General features: G+C 37.1%; 1 pseudogene; it reads right to left on the bottom strand.

Annotated features, from left to right (window-relative positions):
- Positions 1–7,851: 7,851 nt before the first annotated feature.
- Positions 7,852–19,677, bottom strand: LOC102974340 (CWF19-like protein 1; annotated as a pseudogene).
- Between the last annotated feature and the right edge of the window lie 472 nt (positions 19,678–20,149).

Raw genomic sequence — 20,149 nt, 5'->3', positions numbered from 1 at the left:
TTGCGGAGGACAGGCTCCGGACGCGCAGGCTCAGCGGCCATGGCTCACGGGCCCAGCCGCTCCGCGGCATGTGGGATCCTCCCAGACCGGGGCGCGAACCCGTTTCCCCTGCATCGGCAGGCGGACGCGCAACCACTGCGCCACCAGGGAAGCCCGGGAGGCTTTTTAATTACTAATTTTATTCCTTCACTTGTTATAGGTTTATACAGATTTTCTATTTCTTCTTGTGTCTCTTTTGGTAATAAGTATATTTGTATCAGTATGTCCATTTCATCTAAGTTGTTTAATTTGTTAACATAAAGTAGATTGCAATATTTTCTTATAATCGTTTCAGTTTCTGTTGGAGAATTACTAATGCCCCTTCATTCATTCCTGATTTTATTGATTTGTGCTTCTCTCTTTCTTGCCTTTGTCAGTGCAACTCTTTATCAATTTTGTTAACTTTTCAAAGAACCAACTTTTGGTTCCACTGATTTTCTCTATTGGTTTTCTGTTTTCATTGCTTTCAGCAGTAATCTCTATTATTTCCTTGTTTTTAGTATTATTATTTCCTTGTTTAGAAGCTTAGTCATTTTAGATCTTTATTTCTTTCTAATGTAAGTGTTCAGAGCACTAAATTTCCCTCTAAGCACTACTTTAGCTGCATTCCCCTTTTGATATGTTGTGTTTTCCTTTTCAAGTAATTCAAGATATTTTCTTACTTTCACTGTGATTTCTTATCTGATCTTTGGGTTATTTATAAATGTGTTGTTTAATTTCCAAATATTTGGGATCTCTAAAAATTTTTTCTGTTGTTAATTTCTAATTTAATTTGTGCTCAGAGAACATATTTTATATGATTTCAATTCTTTTAAATTTATTGAGACATTCTATGGCCTAGACTATGGTCTATTTTGGGAAATGTTCCCTTCGTTCTTGAAAAGAATGTGTATTCTGCTGTTTATGGGTGGAGTGTTCTATAAATGTCAGGTGAAGTTGATTGAGGTGTTCAAATCTTCTATATCAGTATTGATTTTCTGCCCAGTTCTATCAATTGCTAGACATAGGGTATTGAAATCTCCACCTGTAATTATTGAACTGTCAATTTTTCCTTTCAGTTCTGTATATATTTATGTATTTTGAGGCTCTAATATTAGGCATATATACATTTATAACTTCCATATATATTGACCCTTGTATCATGAAGTGACCTTCTTTGTCACTAGAAATATTTTTTGTCTTAACTTCTGTTTTGCCTGATGTTAGTATAGCCACTCCAGCTTTTTTATGGCTACTGAATGTATGGTATATCTTTTTTCACCCTTTTACTTTCAACCTAATTGTGTCTTTAAATCCAAATTATGTCTCAATTTGTTTTTTATCATTGGTCAACTTTTTTATGGTCCTGAAATGTTTGTTTTTAACATCTTTGTCCAGCTTTATGCTTTTCTTGGTGGGGGAGAGGATTCTCCAGTGTCTTCATGCTGCCACATCCAGAAAGCCAAGCTTTCTGTTTTACAAAAAAAAATTTGCTTCTCGTAAAAAAGTTAAATAATGCATAGAGGGATAAAGAATAAAAATTAATTCCTCTGTATCTCAACTACAACTACTATTATCCTCAATGTGAATATTCTTTCATACTCTCTTAATGCATTAACATGTACTTTTATATTAAGAGGACCACATGTTACAGAATGTTTTACAGCCTTTTTTCATTCACCAAGATAGTGGGTAGGTATTTCAGTATCAGTGTGAATAGATTTACATCATCCTTTTTAATGCCTGGACAGGGTTCCATTTTATGACACAGTTGTTCTAAAATTTATTAGCCAGTCCCTTACTGAGGAGTTTTAAAATGGCTTCCTCTTTTCTTTCTCATTTTACAAACAACAATGTGATAAATGTACATCTTTGTGCAAATGTCTAGGTATCTTCTCAGGATAAATTTTTACAGGAAATATTATCAGTTTTCAGGGTGTGATCATTCTGACTTAGGGGTTATTTCTTTAAATCACCCTCCAATTTATATCCCTTCCATCAATGCATATATATAGCTATTTCGCAATATTCATAAGCTCTGGGCATTATTCATTATTCCTGTTTCCCAAGCTAATAATTGGCATGATAATTTATTCCTACTTTTGTTTGTGTTTGATTGCTAATGCTATTGAACATTTTTTGTTTCTATTGAATATTTGTATTTCTTTTTCTGTATGATTTTCCCATTTTCTATTCTTTGCCCATTTTTTTTTTCTTTTGGTATTTTTCTTCTTTGTTAGGACTTCTTCTCATTTACCATGTATTTTATCTGTTATTTCCCTTTCCCACTTTTTTCATGTCTTCAACTTTATATATTTTTTTTTGGCCTTTTAAAAAAACTACTTTATTTTTATGGCAGAGCATAGGCTATGTAGTCAAAGTGCTGAGCTTCCAATTCTAGCTGGCCAAGTATAAGCTATGTGACAATAGAAAATTAACAGTTCTATGCCTCAGTGTCCTCCTATGTAAATTGTGAGTAATGCTAGCACCTACCTTGTAGACACTATGTGAATGTTAAATGTTATAATAATTGTAAAACATTTTGAATACTGCCTATGAGTATTGATGAGTCTTAGCTATTATTATTGCTATGTAATAAAATCTATAATTTTTTTTCTGATGTTCAGGTTTTCATAGCCAACCTTACCCTAAGATTTTGTGATCTAAATGTGCTTGGGAAGGGGGAAGGGGCAAGATAGGGATATGGGATTAAGAGAAACAAACTACTATGTATCATATAAATAAGCAACAAAGATATATTGTACAGCACAAGGAAATATAGCCATTGTTTTGTAGTAACTTTAAATGGAGTATAATCTATAAAAATACTGAAACACGATATTGTATACTTGAAACTAATATAATATTATAAATTAGCTATATGTAAATAAAAAAACTGAAAAAATTGTTCTTGAGCAGTCTAAGATTTTAGATATATTTACGCACACTTTGTTTCAGTGCTTCTATAGTATTAATATTTATATACTTATGTATTCAATCTATTTGTATTCATTTTGGTGAGTGAGATGTCTATCAGGAGTTTACATTTTTTCCAAATGACTGACCATTTTGTTGATCATCTATTTTATGAAACAATTACCAAATAATTTAAGAATTTGTTGCATAGTACACTTTATCTTAGTAATTTGAAATGCCTGCTTTTTTTTAACTATCTTTATTTAGTTTTTTACCATCTTTAGTTTTATAATTGCTCCACAATGGTGTGCTATCTTCTGCTGCACGACAAAGTGAATAAGGTATACATATACACATATCTCCATATCTCCTCCCTCTTGCGTCTCCCTCACACCCTCCCTATCCCACCCCTCTAGGTGGACACAAAGCACTGAGCTGATCTCCCTGTGCTATGTGGCTGCTTCCCACTAGTTATCTATTTTACGTTTGGCAGTGCATATATGTCCATGTCCCTCTCTCACTTCTTCCCACTTTACCCTCCCCGCTCCCCGTGTCCTCAAGTCCATTCTCTACATCTGTGTCTTTATTCTTGTCCTGTCCCTAGGTTCTTCAGAACCACCCACCCCCTTTTTTTTTAGATTCCATATATATGTGTTAGCATACGGTATTTGTTTTTCTCTTTCTGACTTACTTCACTCTGTATGAAGCATACGGTATTTGTTTTTCTCTTTCTGACTTACTTCACTCTGTATGACAGTCTCTAGGTCCATCCACCTCACTACAAATAACTCAATTTTGTTTCTTTTTATGGCTGAGTAATATTCCATTGTATATATGTGCCACATCTTCTTTATCCATTCATCTGTCGATGGACACTTAGGTTGTTTCCATGTCCTGGCTATTGTAAATAGAGCTGCAGTGAACATTGTGGTACATGACTCTTTTTGAATTATGGTTTTTCTCAGGGTATATGCCCAGTAGTGTGATTGCTGGGTCGTATGCCCTTTTCTCCACATCCCCTCCAGCATTTATTGTTTGTAGATTTTTTGATCATGGCCATTCTGACTGTAGTTTTGATTTGTGAAATGCCTGCTTTGTATTCGATTGAATTCTCACATATAGTTTAGCCTAACTCTGGACTCTCTGTTTTGTTCTAATTATGTCTGTTTACTTCTGCATTGGGATCATGTTACTACTATTTCCCTTTTCTCCACATCCCCTCCAGCATTTATTGTTTGTAGATTTTTTGATCATGGCCATTCTGACTGTAGTTTTGATTTGTGAAATGCCTGCTTTGTATTCGATTGAATTCTCACATATAGTTTAGCCTAACTCTGGACTCTCTGTTTTGTTCTAATTATGTCTGTTTACTTCTGCATTGGGATCATGTTACTACTATTTAATTATTGAAACAATTTTAATACGTTTATGTCTGCATGATCTTATTTTCTCATCCATAAAATTATGAAAATATCAGTACCTATCTCAGAGAGTTGCTTGAAATTTAATATATATATATTTTAAAATTTTTATTTATTTTTGGCTGCGTTGGGTCTTCATTGCTGCGTGCAGGCTTTCTCTAGTTGCAGCGAGCAGGGGCTACTCTTCATTGCAGTGCACGGGCTTCTCATCGCCGTGGCTTCTCTTGTTGCAGAGCATGGGCTCTAGGCACGCGGTCTTCAGTAGTTGTAGCTCACAGGCTTAGTTGCTCTGCCATGTGGGATTTTCCTGGACCAGGGATCGAACCCGTGTCCCCTGCATTGGCAGGCAGATTCTTAACCACCGTGCCACCAGGGAAGTCCCTAATATATGTTAATTGTTTAGAAAAGTTGCTCGACACATGTAAATTTTTCAATACATATTAGAAATTGTTATAATCATTACTGTGAAAAAGTAGTTTTATGTCTAGACTGATAGATTGGGACAATAAGACCCTCCAGTGAATCATACTCCTGTGTCCATGCCCCTTTGCAATGTGAATTTCTTATTCTTCATCAAGAAATGGAATCTGTTTTCCCACCTCTTGGATTGGAATGGGGCTGTGTCTTGTTTTGAACAATAGAATAGTAGAAGGGACCCTGTATGGTTTGTATGCCTGGATCCTGAGAGGCCTTAAAATATCTGCTTTCACCCTATAAGAAAATTTGGATAGGATAATTGAGGTGCCTTGGGTGGCTGTCTTGGATAACCGCTAGACACATGAGTGAAGGCATTTTGGACCATCCATTCCCAGAAAAGCTCTCGATCCCAGAAACTGCGTGAGTGACCCCAGGTGAGATTAGCAGAAAGACTGTTCAGTGGAGTGCAGCCCAAACTGCAGATTTGTGAACCAATAAATGTTACTTTAAGCCTCAGTTTTATTCCTTTCAAATGCCACAGTAGGTAACTAGAGACTTTAATTTCCCATTTTAAAGTTAAACAATTACTTCCATCTCTCAACTGGAATTTCTCATTCTTCAAGAATATTTTACTTTCTTTTCCATAATTTCTGTTTGAATCTGTATTTCAGTCATCATTCTGGCAGCACAAATGTCTATGAAGATATAGAAAAAGACAAAAACTCAATAATACCTAAAATAAAAATTGACAAATTATTGGGTGATCTGTGAACATTTTTTATACTAATTAAATAGGGAACAGAACTATATTTAGAACCATTAATGGTTCATCTGTGCTTCACCTGGTCATCTGAAACTGAAAGACGGCCAGCCTTATTGTCAGCCATTACACCCTCCCAGTCCCACTATCTAGAAACCTGGTATCAGTACCAAATAAATCATGTTATTCTGCCCAGAAGTTTGTCAGTTTTATTTGTAATATAAATTCAGGTTGATTACAAAGGACAAATGCAAACCTCTGCTGCTTTAGGAAATAAACCAGAATAAAATATAATAATCAGCACTTCCAAATTAGGAGCTATTATTTTCATGTGGCCAAATCTATTTAATTATGTTTCTCTATTATGTGTGAGAGATGTTCTGAAGTCTAAGAGTTTAAGTATTTTCACATACAGCTTTCCTTCTGTACTATGCCCCTTACTTGGTGTGTGACATATTTTATTTCAGAATTTAGGAAAAATAATAACTAAAAACTTTATGAAGTCAAGAAGAAAATTAAGAGCAACACATAAATGAGTAGATTGGAATTTTCCATGAAGTAGTTTCTGAAATAAAGACAATCAGAAAGACTGCTCTCTGGCATATCTAAAACAAACAAACAAAAACCTAGGGAATAATAAGCAAAGTTAATAATGATAAATTGTTTGGCAACAGCTACAGAAAAGATGGCCTAAGAATTCAACCAGAGGACATGGCATTTTGTACTTTTGTGTTGGATAAAAAAAGAAAATAAATTGGCTGGAATTAAATCCCCCCAAATTGAAAATTTCTCATTTCTCCAATTTTCAGTTAGTAGAATTATCTTGTATAAAGAAATATTATTTAAAATAATAGTGAATACAGTTCTGCTCTTTATGACAATCGATGTTTCTTATTATTTTTCTAGATGTCAGTCATGAGAAAGTTCTTTTTGTAATTTATCTGAGAAAGTACCATCCCATATTCTTCTAAATGGAGATGAGATGGTAATGTGTTTTTTTCCAGTCTCACTAAGGAAAACCTTGAGGGGACCACAGTATAATTAGATATATTGATTTTCTGCCACAGATACCTTTCCCAGCAATGAATGGCACACCATTCTCTCTATTTGTTTAACATAGTAAGAGAGATTAGCATTAGGATGGAGGCCAGGGCAATCGCTCCAGTCTGTCATACCTCTTCTGATCCATGCATCCTAACATATAAAAGTATGCATCACATACTTGGCATGACACTTGGTTCTCAGGCCTCTAGGGGTGTGTGTGTGTGTGTATGTGCGTGCGTGCGTGCGCGCATTCTTGAAATCATTTATAATAGATGTGTCTGTATATCTAAACCAGCACATAAGAACTCAGAAGAATTTTTGTGGTAACTTAAAAATTTGTATAGCATTTTATAATTTGCAAAGTGCATTAACATCAACCATCTCATTTTACATTTTCCTACCTCAAATGTATTTTGAGGAAGTAATTGCCTCACACTTTGGAGAAATGACTGTGAACAAGAAAGGCTAAGTGAGATGTCCAAGGTTATAGGGAGAAGGAGGAGCATGGGTGGGACACCTGAATTCCTTTACCCAATGCCATGCTGGCCCCAGAGATGGAAAATATATTTTTATGATACTCAATGGGTGAAACTGAAGAATGCTACTCTTCTCTTTACTACTTTTTTTCGAAGTACATTTCTTTGAGAAACATGTCCAGTGTAACCTGGGTAGCATTATATACATATATATAAGGATTAAATTTCATTACTGGGCTTCCCTGGTGGCGCAGCGGTTGCGCGTCCGCCTGCCGATGCAGGGGAACCAGGTTCGCGCCCCGGTCTGGGAAGATCCCACGTGCCGCGGAGTGGCTGGGCCCGTGAGCCATGGCCAATGAGCCTGCGCGTCCGGAGCCTGTGCCCCGCAACGGGAGAGGCCGCAACAGAGGGAGGCAAAAAAAAAAAAAAAAAAATTTCATTACTATATAGCATATATTCTATTATTCTGAATACTAATACCCATTAAAAATAAGGTTCTTAAATGCCATTGGCTTATCCAATTTTGAGAGAGTTCTGGTATAGTACACTGCACACTTTCCTTCTAAACACACACACATACCACACACACACACACACACACACACACACACACACACACCACATACACCCTATATAGTGTATCAGAAGTTAATAAGTATTAATTAATCAAGCTCTTTAGGCTTAAATATCCAACCAAATACCTGTCTAATTTACTGTAAAGTAAAAATATCAGAATTTGTGTTGCTCCCACCTATCACACATATTTTTTTTCATGGAAAAGCATTTGGATTTTGATACTTTAAACGTTTTTGAAAATGTTGCTAGGTACAAGCTGTACTTGGAGCTGGGTGACAGACATGCTTTCAACATATTGGATTTTTATCCGAGAATGTGACTTTTTCCGAAAACCATTCAATCTCAGGCCTTTTGCCGCAGGCAGGTTCCATGGGAATGCACGAAAAAGAAGCAGGGCCACAGTCCCCATGGGAGACTGTAGTTTCTTTAAAAACAGGCTGCTGTCGCTTCCTGTGAAGTTCATAACGTCCCTCTCCCTTTGCTTAGTCATCCAGAATGAAGCCTGGTGGGTCAGGCTCTCTTCCTCTTCCTTGCTGCTCTGACACTGCCTTCAGTCAGACTTGTCAGGAATATTAAGGGTGGCTTTACTGGCCATGACCCTCTCTTCCAAACTGCAAAGGAAAATTCCTTTAAATTCTGTGGAAAAGCTTCTCTCCTGAGTCAAATACAACATAAAAATATGCTGCTGCTCCTGGCTGGGCCATCTGCTTCACGGCAGAGTGCTGGGATGTCCAAGAGCACTATCTGTTGTTCCTGTGCCCGGGGAATGAAGGCATTTCTAATGTCATCATTGGTGTCCTGGCTGATGGCAGAAAAATGACCTGGTGCTGGAGGTGATGTCTCTTATCATCTTGTTACCGAATTAAGTCATATGGACCCTGCTTAGGCCCAAGCCTGGCCGAGGCTCTCTGCCTTGGAAGGGGAAGGTTCTTTTTCTGTTCAGGTTAAAGTAGGTGAATAACAAAACTGAAGGTGAGATGGACACAGCACAAGCTTTATTCAGTGGCCAAAGAATAGAGAGACAGTTCACAGATCAACTTCCTACCCACCTGGCGAGAGGGATTTAACTTTAGAGTAAAGACAAAGGGAGGAGAAGTGAGGCTAATGATGGGGAGGCATATGCATTAGTCTACCGGGGAAGGGACAGGGCTATTTTGAGGGAGTGGGATACCACCCCATTTTTATCCTTTTTTGGTCCTTAATGTCTGGTCATGGCCACTGGTAGATGTGTCATTTAATATGCTAATATAGTAAAATCAATGTATAATGAGATTCAGGGTCTGTTGAAGGTCAGATTCATTGCCATCTTGGTCCCAGCTGGTTCCTTTTGTTTTTTTTTTCTTTTTTTGTGTGTAGCTTCTAGTCTTATCTCTGGACCCTTTAACTTAAAGATTTATGTTCACTCCTGCTAAAGGTGGGGAGTTGGCAGGTTTTGAGCAAGGACACTCCTGCTAAAGATGGGGGTTGATGGGTTTTGAGCAGCTTTGGCAACGATCTCTCTCAAATAGAGCACACCGTTTCCCTCGGCTCTTAACGAACTGCACCAGTGTAACATTATACTTCACCTCTACCACCACCTCTGCCAAAGCTCTGCCACTGAATGGTAGTGTCCAATGGGCAGAATGAGGACACAGTTGTTAGATAAGCCTCCTTTGGCCAGGGCAAGCTAGCAGTGCGTGCCAGTGTTGACCACCAGATGCTTTCTACTTCAGTGCTGGCAGGGCAAAACCAGCAAGGGCCTGGAGTCCAGGGAGGTCTGCAAGGCTGCTTTGGGTGAGGAGAAGATTTGTGATCACTGCCAGTAGATGGGTGCTTCCTTCCTGCATCTGTGCAGAGATAATAGAAAATGTACATACAGCTTTTAAACAAATATTGGTCATATAAGTAAGAATGATTTCATCTTCTGTGTGTGGGTTGGATATAAAACACCTGTTTAATTTTAACCATCATTATTGTGAGCCAGCCTTGTGGAAGTGGGAGAGAGCCATCTGCTCCAGAAAGGTGATTATGGGTAACATAATGAAGCTTCATTTGGCCAGCACTGATTGGGGCAGAATTGCATGGTGATCATGACAGCTTGGAGATCGGGAACATTGGGTTTGAATAGGAACTCTCCCACTTACTACCATTGTAAACTCAGACAACTGTTTAACCTCTTTTGGTCTTTGTCCCTTTATCTACAAAGTGAAGATAGATAATGATATCTACTTCATAGAGTTCTTGTGAGGATTAAATAAGAAAATGCATGTATAGCATCATGCCTGGCCCATAATAAGCATTCAATAAATGGTTGCTATTACAAGAAATTTGGCAACAATTTCATAAGCAAGATTTATTACTGATTCAAGAGCTCATAGATATTTTAAAAACATTTTTGAAACCTTTGTTCTTTGCTATAAAACTTAATATAAACACTAATAATGTGAATATTCCTGTCTGTTACAATGTCACTCTTAGAGTTTTTATGGGAATTTCCAATCCTACATTTCTTCCTTCTTTCCTAGTCCAAGCTTCTGCATATTTTGCCAAATTCCGCCAAATCATGACTACTTCACTTTGTTTGCTACTCCTACTCAGTGTCTCAAAGTACTGATCTCTGCCAACTTGATTTTCCACACCCCCTTTGCCAATTGTTTTCTGAAAAGATACGGCTAATGGGAGACAAAAATGGGAAATTGGAGGACTAAGGGAGAGAAGCTAGGTTACTTCTTTGCCATCTCCCTTGGCTTTGGGCTGCATTTCTAGCATAATCTGAGTCTCCATTATTTCATCTCTTTCTGGCCGACCTCTCTGTGGTCACAGTTTCCACCGGGCAGGTCTCTGAGTGACTGCTCCTCTGTGGGTTCAGCTTCTCTCTGGATGCTCTGTATTCAAGCCTTTGGTAGCATCACCTCCTTTGTCTCTCCAGCTCTAGAAGAAATTTCGGCTGATACTAATCTCTGCGTGTTGACACTAAACTCTAAGTATCCTCACCATTCCCTCACTGACTTTAGCTCCTCCTATTCCTTTGTAACTAGTGGCCTTTATTAATAACCTCTATTGGACTATGTGGTCTGGGCTCTTCTGCTGATTAGACCTGACTGATTCAATCATGGTGATGCCACAGCTGTTTTCTAAGCAACTGACCTAGTGTAGAAATTTGATTTTTAGTGAGCTTCGCCTTTGAGAGGACATTTACAAAAATAAGTATTGAAATGTGATTCATTTCTTTCTTTATTCAAGAAAGCTAAAAAATTCCTGCTCTAGACTTTGATCACTAACTGATTTTGTTAGCAAATAGCTATATAGTAGAAATTCTGTGCCTGAGACTTACAGGTAGGAAAATACAATGAAGTCCAACACATAGCCACATGCCCAGAGGACAGAAAAAAGACTCTTTATTTTCTTCATTCTTACTGTTATTATCATAGTTCCTGATATTTAGGAGTTTGAAGTAGAAATAGTTCAATTAGTTTCAAGTTTATCCGAAATAAAAGAGCTTGGAATTATAAACTAAACTTCAATCTTTATGTATTACGATAGTTTATTTTTCCTCTGTCCTTCATTCATATAGTTCCTCCAAATCAAATAAGCGAAAGAAAGAATAAACAAAAGAAAGTTCGTTCTAATCAAATATTTTAAAAAAAGATATCTAATAGTAGCAAATAAATTTTCTGCTTAGTTGTAGGGAATCTCATAAAATAATCCTGATATTTCAAACTTGCTGCTTAAGTCAATGCAGAAGAATCAAACTTATGACTTCCTTCAACTCTGTAGATCATCTGTAATTTGAGGGAAAAATAGCTGCCAAAGGAAAAAAGTGGATTAAATTCTGAAGTTGAGGAAAATCATATTAACTAAACATCTCAAATAAAACATAACCAGATTCTCTCAGGCAATTAGAGGGCCACATGCATAACTTTCATCTTTGTGCAGATGAGCTGCATTCAATAGGAAAGAGAGCGTCGGACATTCAGTGTGTCCTGAGCCATATGTCGTTGTTTAATTGCTTGAATTGGTTCTTTCTGTTTCCCGTGCTCTTTGGAAAGATATCATCAATCCATCAGAGTTATGGAACTTATCTAAAGTTGTGGAATATCTGCTCTGAAGGATTTATGTGACCACTATGTTAATATAAATAAATAAATTTATTAAATTGACCATTTCAGGCAAATGTGCACTAAGGTAAGCTAAGAATTATCTTAGTTGGTGTAGCTGGTGCTTAACAAATGTTATTGACCTTAAAAAATGTCACAGTTTGCCAACAATAATGAAACTTTAATTTTTTTTAAAAAACGTTATTCAGGAAGGAAACCTACAGTTTTGAGAGCATTTCTCAAAACTGTCTATCAAAGTAACATATTCATAAAAATGAGTCAATTAGGAAAAAAATGTGGTGTTTTCATTACACAGAAAGAGTTTGTAAAAGAGGAAACTGGATCCAGGACTTAGCTTTGGATTCCATCCTTTTAAAAATGTAATATAGGGCTTCCCTGGTGGCGCAGTGGTTGAGAGTCCGTCTGCCGATGCAGGGGATACGGGTTTGTGCCCCGGTCAGGGAAGATCCCACGTGCCGCGGAGTGGCTGGGCCCGTGAGCCATGGCCGCTGAGCCTGCGCATCCGGAGCCTGTGCTCCGCAACGGGAGAGACCACAACAGCGCACCCGGAGCCTGTGCTCCGCAACGGGAGAGACCACAACAGTGAGAGGCCCGTGTACCGCAAAAAAAAAAAAAAAGAAAAAAAAATATGTAATATAGTAATGGAAACATATGTTCAAAGATAAATGCAATTCTAAAGGAAACTAGGAAACATCATATGGGAAAAAGTAAATGAATGTAACATTTATTAATTAACTTATTTAATGGACTATTTAAAAATTCTGTTTTAGATTTACAGAAGATTGAGCAGAACATACAGAGAATTCCCAGATAGCCCTTCCTCCCTGAACAGTTTCCCTTATTATTAACATTTTGCATTGGTGTGGAACATTTGTTATCACTGATGAGCCTTTATTCACACATTATTAACAACCAAATTTATAGTTTACAACAGGGTTCATGCCTTGTGTTGTATTGATATATTCTATGGGTTTTGGCAAACGTATAATGACACCTATTCACTGTCATAGTATATTTCAGAATAGTTTCACTGCCCTGAAAAATCCTCTGTGCTCCACTTAGTCATCCCATCTTCCCTTCTCCAAACCCCTGGCAACCACTGCTCTTTATGCTGTCTCCATAGTTTCACCTTTTCCAGAATGTCACAGAGGTGGAATCATACAGTATGTAAACTTTTCAAATTGAATTCTTTCACTTAACAATACGCATTTAAGGTTCCTCCACATCTTCTCATGGCTTGGTAGCTCATTTACTTTTATTGCTGAATAATATCCCATCATACAGATGTGCCATTATTTACTTATCCATTCATCTATTGAAGGACATTTGGTTGCTTCCAAGTCTCGGCAATTATGAACAAAGCTGCTGTAAACATTCATGAGCAGATTTTTTGTCTGGACATGAGTTTATAACTTATTTGGATATTTCCAGGAATTTTAACATTTATGACAGTTTTATGAAAACTTTATGCTTTAATTGACTTAAAATATTAACTAAATTGACAACTTTCTATTAAAAAATATATATATGTATTAGCAAATTTACCTAAAAAACAGTTGGAAGATCTGGATTGTCCTATAATTACTAAAAAATTGCATCAGTAGCCAAAGATATTCCCTGTAAGAAAATTCCAAGCACAGATTCTCTATCGATATGTTCAAACTAGTGTTCATGGAACAAATCATTTCGATCTTAATCATACTCTTCCAGGGCACTAAAAATTTATTTATGAAGCTAGTGTAATTTCAATACCAAAATGCAACAAAGATAGTAAGGTAACAAAGACATGAGCAAATTTTATTTATGAGGCAAGGATGCAAAAATCATAAATAATATGCTTACAAAAAGAATTTAGAACATTTATAAGGCATAATGGTATAATCCACCATGACAAAGTTGAGTTTATTTCCAGAAGATAAGTTTGTATTAATATTAAAAAGTAAATTAATATAATTTGCCATAATACAAGATTAAAGGAGACCATAAAATTACCTCGAGAGCTGCAGAAAAAGCACTCAATAAAGTATAATATTCATTGATGTTGATGTTCTTGGCAACTTAAAAACAGAAGGCAACTTTCTTAATCTGACTTAAAATCAACAGTAAACTTTATATACAGTGAGAACAAACTGAAGGCTCGACCTCTGAGTTTGGGAAAAAGACCAAGATTCTAAGGACTACCTTTTTTGTTCAATATTTTACCAGTGTTTCTAGACAGTGTGGTATGACAAGAAAAAGAAATGTGTTTAAGGATAGAAAAGAACAAAAATGTGAAAACTTATTTGCAAATCATATAACTGTACAAGGAATAACCCAAAGTGCCTACAAATTAATTATTTGAATTAATAAAAGAGGAAGGCAAAGTTGCTAAATGAAAGTCTGTATAGTAAAATAATTACATCCCTATGGAACAGTAATAAATAGTAAGAATACAGATAAAAAAGTTAAAGATACCATTTATAATAGCACCAAGGATACAAATTATATAAAAACATATCTAACAGGAAATGTTCAAGAACTCTATGAAGAGATTTAAAAAATAAATGAAAGATATTAAACAATACCTAATAAATGAAAAGATAAATTATATTTATTTATTTTATCTCCGAATGATTTATAGATTTAGTGCAATCCTAGTCAAAATCATAGCATTTTTTTTCCATAACAATTGACAAGCTGATAAAAAAATGCATATGTAAATTCAAGAGACTGCATATAAATACAGTCTTGCAAAGAATTGCTCTACTGTATATTAAGACTTATTGCATTAATAAGGCAATTATTCTCTACACATGTATAGAAATATGGAAACACTGTGTTATGCGCCAGGAACTAACTTAGTGTTGTAGGTCAATTACACTTCAGCAAACAAACAAACAAGCAAACAAACTCATAGAAAAAGAAATAAGATTTGTAATTACCAGAGTTGGGGGGGTAGGAAGAGGGGAAATTCAATTTTAAAAAGAAGACATTATAAAGCTATATTAATTAAGATAATGTGGCATGGATACAGATATAGACCAGCTAATGAAATAAAATGGAGAGCCCAAGAGCAGATGCACACACATATAGACATATGTATGACAGGAATGACATGGAAGGTTAGTGGAGGATGAACAATCTTTTTCATAAATTCTATTCAGGACACCTGTATTCATACGAATAACAAATCAAAACCCTACTTTACATCATACATAAAATGAACCCTGGGTTGATTAAAGACCTGAAAGTGAAAGGCAAAATTATAAACACAGGAAAATATCTTCATGATATCAGGGTAGGGTATAATCTATATCTATTGACTTCATGTTGGTGTATAAAAAAAGAAATAATATACTGGTAGACAACCAACAATATTTATTGAATTGAATAGGCCATTCTTTTATGTTTTAAGATGTAGCCACTATGTTGTATACATTAGCTTTCTTTCCTTAATAAAATACAAAACACTTCAAATGTGAAACAGTATAGCAGTGATATTTTTGTAGCATGGTGCCATGAGAAATACAAAATTTGCAAAAATGTCTTTTTATATGCATTGTGGTAAACTTATAGTATTCAAATACCTAATAGGCTTTTCTTTTTTTTAATTGAGGTACAGTTGATTTATAATATTATATAAATTTCAGGTGTAAAACATAGTGATTCACAATTTTTAAAGGTTATATTTCAATTATAGTCATTATAAAATATTGGCTATATTCCCTGTGCTGTACAATGCATCCTTGTAGCTTATTTATTTTATACATATTAGTTTGTACCTCTTAATCCCCTACACCTATTTTGCCCCTCCCCCCTTCCCTCTCCCCACTGGTAACCACAAGTTTGTTCTCTATATCTGTGAGTCTGTTTCTTTTTTGTTATATTCACTAGTTTGTTGTATTTTTTAGATTCCATGTATAAGTGATATACATTATTTGTCTTTCTCTGTCTGCCTTATTGCACTAAGCATAAACAAATATCTAACAGGCTTTAAACATTCTTTGCCATTTACTTAATATAACTGTTTCTATTTTGTTAATTCAAATAATATCACGAGTTGACATTTTATTTCTAAAATGTAAAAATAAAAATATATGAGAAGAAAGGGAAATAATAAAAATGCCAAATGAGATATGTTTTTGGACCTTGGAGAATTGTTTTTCTAAGGAGTAAAACATCAAATATGACTTACTTGTTTTATTTTTACTATTTTTAAAATTTATTTATTTATTTATTTATTTATTTATTTAGGCTGCGTTGGGTCTTCATTGCTGTGCACGGGCTTTGTCTAGTTGCGGCGAGTGGGGGCTACTTTTCGTTGCAGTGCGCAGGCTTCTCACTGCGGTGGCTTCTCTTGTTGTGGAATATGGGTTCTAGGCATGCAGGCTTCAGTAGTTGTGGCACTGGCTTGGTAGTTGTGGCGCACGGGTTTAGTTGCTCCACAGCATGTGGGATCGTCCCAGACCAGGACTCGAACCAGTATCCCCTGCATTGGCAGACAGATTCTTAACTACTGTGCCAGCAGGGAAGTCCCTGATTTACTTGTTTTAAAGACTACCTTCACTTCTAAAAAACTACTAAAGCTCAAGTTATTTCTTCAAATATAATGCTTTTTCTTCATAAAATATTGGGTTCTATAGCAAAAATTTTAGAGAGAATTAGTTTTATATGTTCAGCTTAATATTGCAAAAGTTGCATCCCTAAGAAATTTTGTTATTAAAAGTAATTGTTTAACAGGGAAAAAGGAGTTAAGGACTAGAAAGTTTCAATCTTGCAATAACAAAGTGAATTTTTCTATAGGAATTTCAACAATAATTGTGCTTTTTGAGCTGTTATGGACTGAACATTTCTGTTCCCCCCAAATTCATATGTTGAAGCCCGAACCCCCAATGTAACTGTATTTGGAGATAAGACCTGTGAGGAGGTGATAAAGATTAAATGAGGTCATATGGGTGGGCCCATAACCCAGTAGGGCTAGTGCCCTTATAAAGAAGAGTAAGAGACACTAGAGTTCATTCTGCCATGTGAGTACACAATGAAGAGACAACTCTCTGCAAGCCAGGAAGAGAGCTCTTACCAGAAACTGAATCAGCTGGCACCTTGATCTTGAACTTTCCAGACTCCAGAACTGTGAGAAAATTAATTCTGTTGTTTAAGCCACCCTGTCTATGGTATTTTGTTATGACAGCCTGAGCTGACGAATATAAGAGCTAAAAATGCATTGCTGTAAAACCTAAACATCTCTGGCTAAATGTGCCATTTGTGATGCCCTGTATTTGCTCCATAGTAATGACCATTTCTATCACCATCAGCAATATAATTAGCATCGTTTCTTATGAACAATATTTATTTCATCCTCATTTTATCATTATTTTATCAGATTTTGCCATTTAACTAACCACCCCAAAACTTAGTGAATTAAAAATATATACATTTATTTAGCTCATAATCTTCTAGTTCTGGTTTTAGCTGGGATCCTTATGAGTTGGCAGTCACCTGAATGTCAGCTAGGCATATCTGTCTCTGGAGGTGAGTCTGTAGCTAACACCAGCCTATAAGTTTCTCATATTGCTTTGCATTCTTTTTTGCGGTATGCGGGCCTCTCACTGTTGTGGCCTCTCCCGTTGTGGAGCCCGGACGCGCAGGCTCCGCGGCCATGGCTCACGGGCCCAGCCGCTCCACGGCATGTGGGGTCTTCCCGGACCGGGGCACGAACCCATATCCCCTGCATCGGCAGGCGGACTCTCAACCACTGCGCCACCAGGGAAGCCCTTGCTTTGCATTCTTTTATCCCTAGCATTAAACACAGTGTTGGGCAAATTGTGGGAACTTAATAAATACTTGTTGGACAGATGGTACTGAGACAGTGACACTGGACTAGGAATTGCCAAGAAAGGTGGAGGTCCTTCAGAGAGCTGACCAGAGTCACTCTTCAGGGAAGGTGTTGGGACCTCTGGGGAGCAAATGGGAATTACATAGAAGGTCTTTGCTAGGAGTTAATCCTTTAAGAACAACCACCCTGGAGCTGCTGGCACCCAGAGCTGCCCTGATGGAAGATTCTGTTGGCAAGAATTGCCTTAATAAAGGCAGGAACTTATTGTTGAAAATCTCCAGTTCATCCCTTGTTGTAGAACATTTACTTTACCTCCTCACTAAGGAGACAGTCACAGTTTGATCCTTATAGCAACATACATGAATTTCTCACACAATCTAGTCTTTGTTCTTAATAGAGTTATCTTGTAGCTAGGAAAAATAAAACAAAAACACTATGAGTGAAAATTGTTATAAAACACTATCAGGACAGTATTTGGGTGATATCCAAAAGGATCATAACCAAAGTTTGCAAATTATTTTCTTATATATTATTATAGTGGATGCTTTAAACATCCTTTGTGAGGTGCGTGGGTCAGTGTTATTGTATTATGATTTCACAGGTATGTAAACAGGCTCAGAGGCTCACAGGACCTGCTCTAGCTTAAGACCAGTAATTAGTGAAACTAATTCTAAGATTCAAAAAAAATAGGATTCCAATCCAAATTATTGGGTTGGCCAAAAAGTTTGTTTTGGTTTTTCTGTAACATCTTATGGAAAAACCTGAATGAACATTTTGGCCAACCCAATACTTTCCTCAAGGCAATGTTGCATCTCCAAAAGCAAAACTACAGTTTGAAAAATAAAGGATGTTTTTCGAAGTTTTGTTCCAAAGTCTGAGACGCACGGTTGTGGCCAACGGGGAGAAACTATTTGTGTGAAGATGCTTGTGAAACTCGATAGCCTATTTGCTAATTTTCTTTTAAAAGAGAGCTTTGAGGGCAGATACTTGGGACATGCTTGCAGAAAAATCCTTCAGAATTTCTCTTTTACATTCAGCTTAACACCTACTTACAAGAGGGTTTATGCTGAACTTATGGTAGTAATATGATGAAATTTTGGCCTGTATTTTTTTTTAAATTTTATTTTATTTATTTGTTTTTGGCTGCTTTTGGGTCTTCGTTGCTGCGCGTGGACTTTCTCCAGTAGTGGCGAGTGGGGGCTACTCTTCGTTGCGGTGGGCGGCCTTCTCATTATTACGGTGGCTTCAGTAGCTGTGGCTCGCGGTCTCTAGAGCGCAGGCTCAGCAGTTTTGGCGCACAGGCTGAGGTGCTCGGCGGCATGTGGGATCTTCCCCTACCAGGGCTTGAACCCCTGTCCCCTGCATTGGCAGGTGGATTCTTAACCACTGCACAACCAGGGAAGCCTCTGGCCTGTATTTTTTATGCCTAGAACATTAGGTTTAAACTAAATTAAGGAGAGTCCTCGGTCTTTGGAGAGACACTTTAAAACAGGGATTTATAACATAATCATCCATGAAAATTATACACTTAAAATCTATTTCTTAGGACTTGGAATTTCACTAGCTTTTCTAGTAGTTTACAATTACTGTACCTTCACTTTAAAGACATTGCTGGTCATGTTTATGATTCATTTAAAGCTGACTCCGGTTAGGAATGAAAACCCCAAACAGTGTATTGTTCTATAGAAAAATGCCATCTGCTTAGAGTGATTCCCTTTAAGATGTGGATTCAGAACTCCTTTTTTGTGGAACAACCTGCTTTAGCTCTGGATTGGCTGTGGCCTGTCCGGTGGCCTGCGGGCAGGACGAATTTTCAGGCTGCTTGTCCGCTGACCTTGCACAGATCTTCCGTCGCTGCTGCCAACCGCACATGCGCTGCTGGCTCAGGGCTGTTCCGGTGTGGGGCTGTCCGGCCTGGGGGAAAGGATGATAAAGAAGGGTAGACGCCTGAGGACTTGGCTCTACTTGTGAAAACCTGAACCACGGAGGAGCCAATGAATGGCAACATCCTTAAGTGGGGCGTGCGGGACGTGGCTGAAGAAAACTGCGCCACACTGCACCTGATACGTTGGTACGCATTTAGATAGAGATCCACTCCGAAACCTGGGGGCTTCTGCAGGTTTTCTCTATGAAGCATCTATAAATACAGTCTCTTAACGTTTTTTTTTAAAAACTGCATTGTGGTGAGAATCTGGCAATATATTCATCCGCTTGCATCTCGACATACTGAGGTTCACCCACAAATTGGCTCCCATGAAAAATCCCATGGGAAAGAAGAGAGGAAACAGCCTTAAAGCAGTAGCCTCCAATGTTGAGAGGAAAACAGAAAAAAAGAGAAAAAAGTAGTAGAGAAAGACAAAAAGTCATCTGAAAGCAAAGGAGGACAGAGAGGGAAAGATTGCAAAGAAAAGGGGACACGTGAGGGGTAAAAGAAGGAGAATACTTTGAGGGAAACAACTTATATATCATCGGAAAGTCAGTTTACCCTTTTTGAAAACTACCTACCCAAGAACTTTTCTATTTTTGAGATCACCTCTATTCTTCATAGTCACTTCTTCTTACTCATGCCACCTTGTTTGATGGCACCACATACACACCAGTTTAGGCAG

This window comes from Physeter macrocephalus, chromosome 10 (genome assembly GCF_002837175.3).
Source record: "Physeter macrocephalus isolate SW-GA chromosome 10, ASM283717v5, whole genome shotgun sequence".
Lineage (NCBI taxonomy): Eukaryota > Metazoa > Chordata > Mammalia > Artiodactyla > Physeteridae > Physeter > Physeter macrocephalus.
Note: the sequence above shows the minus strand (reverse complement) of the source record. Positions and strands in the feature narration are given on the sequence as shown.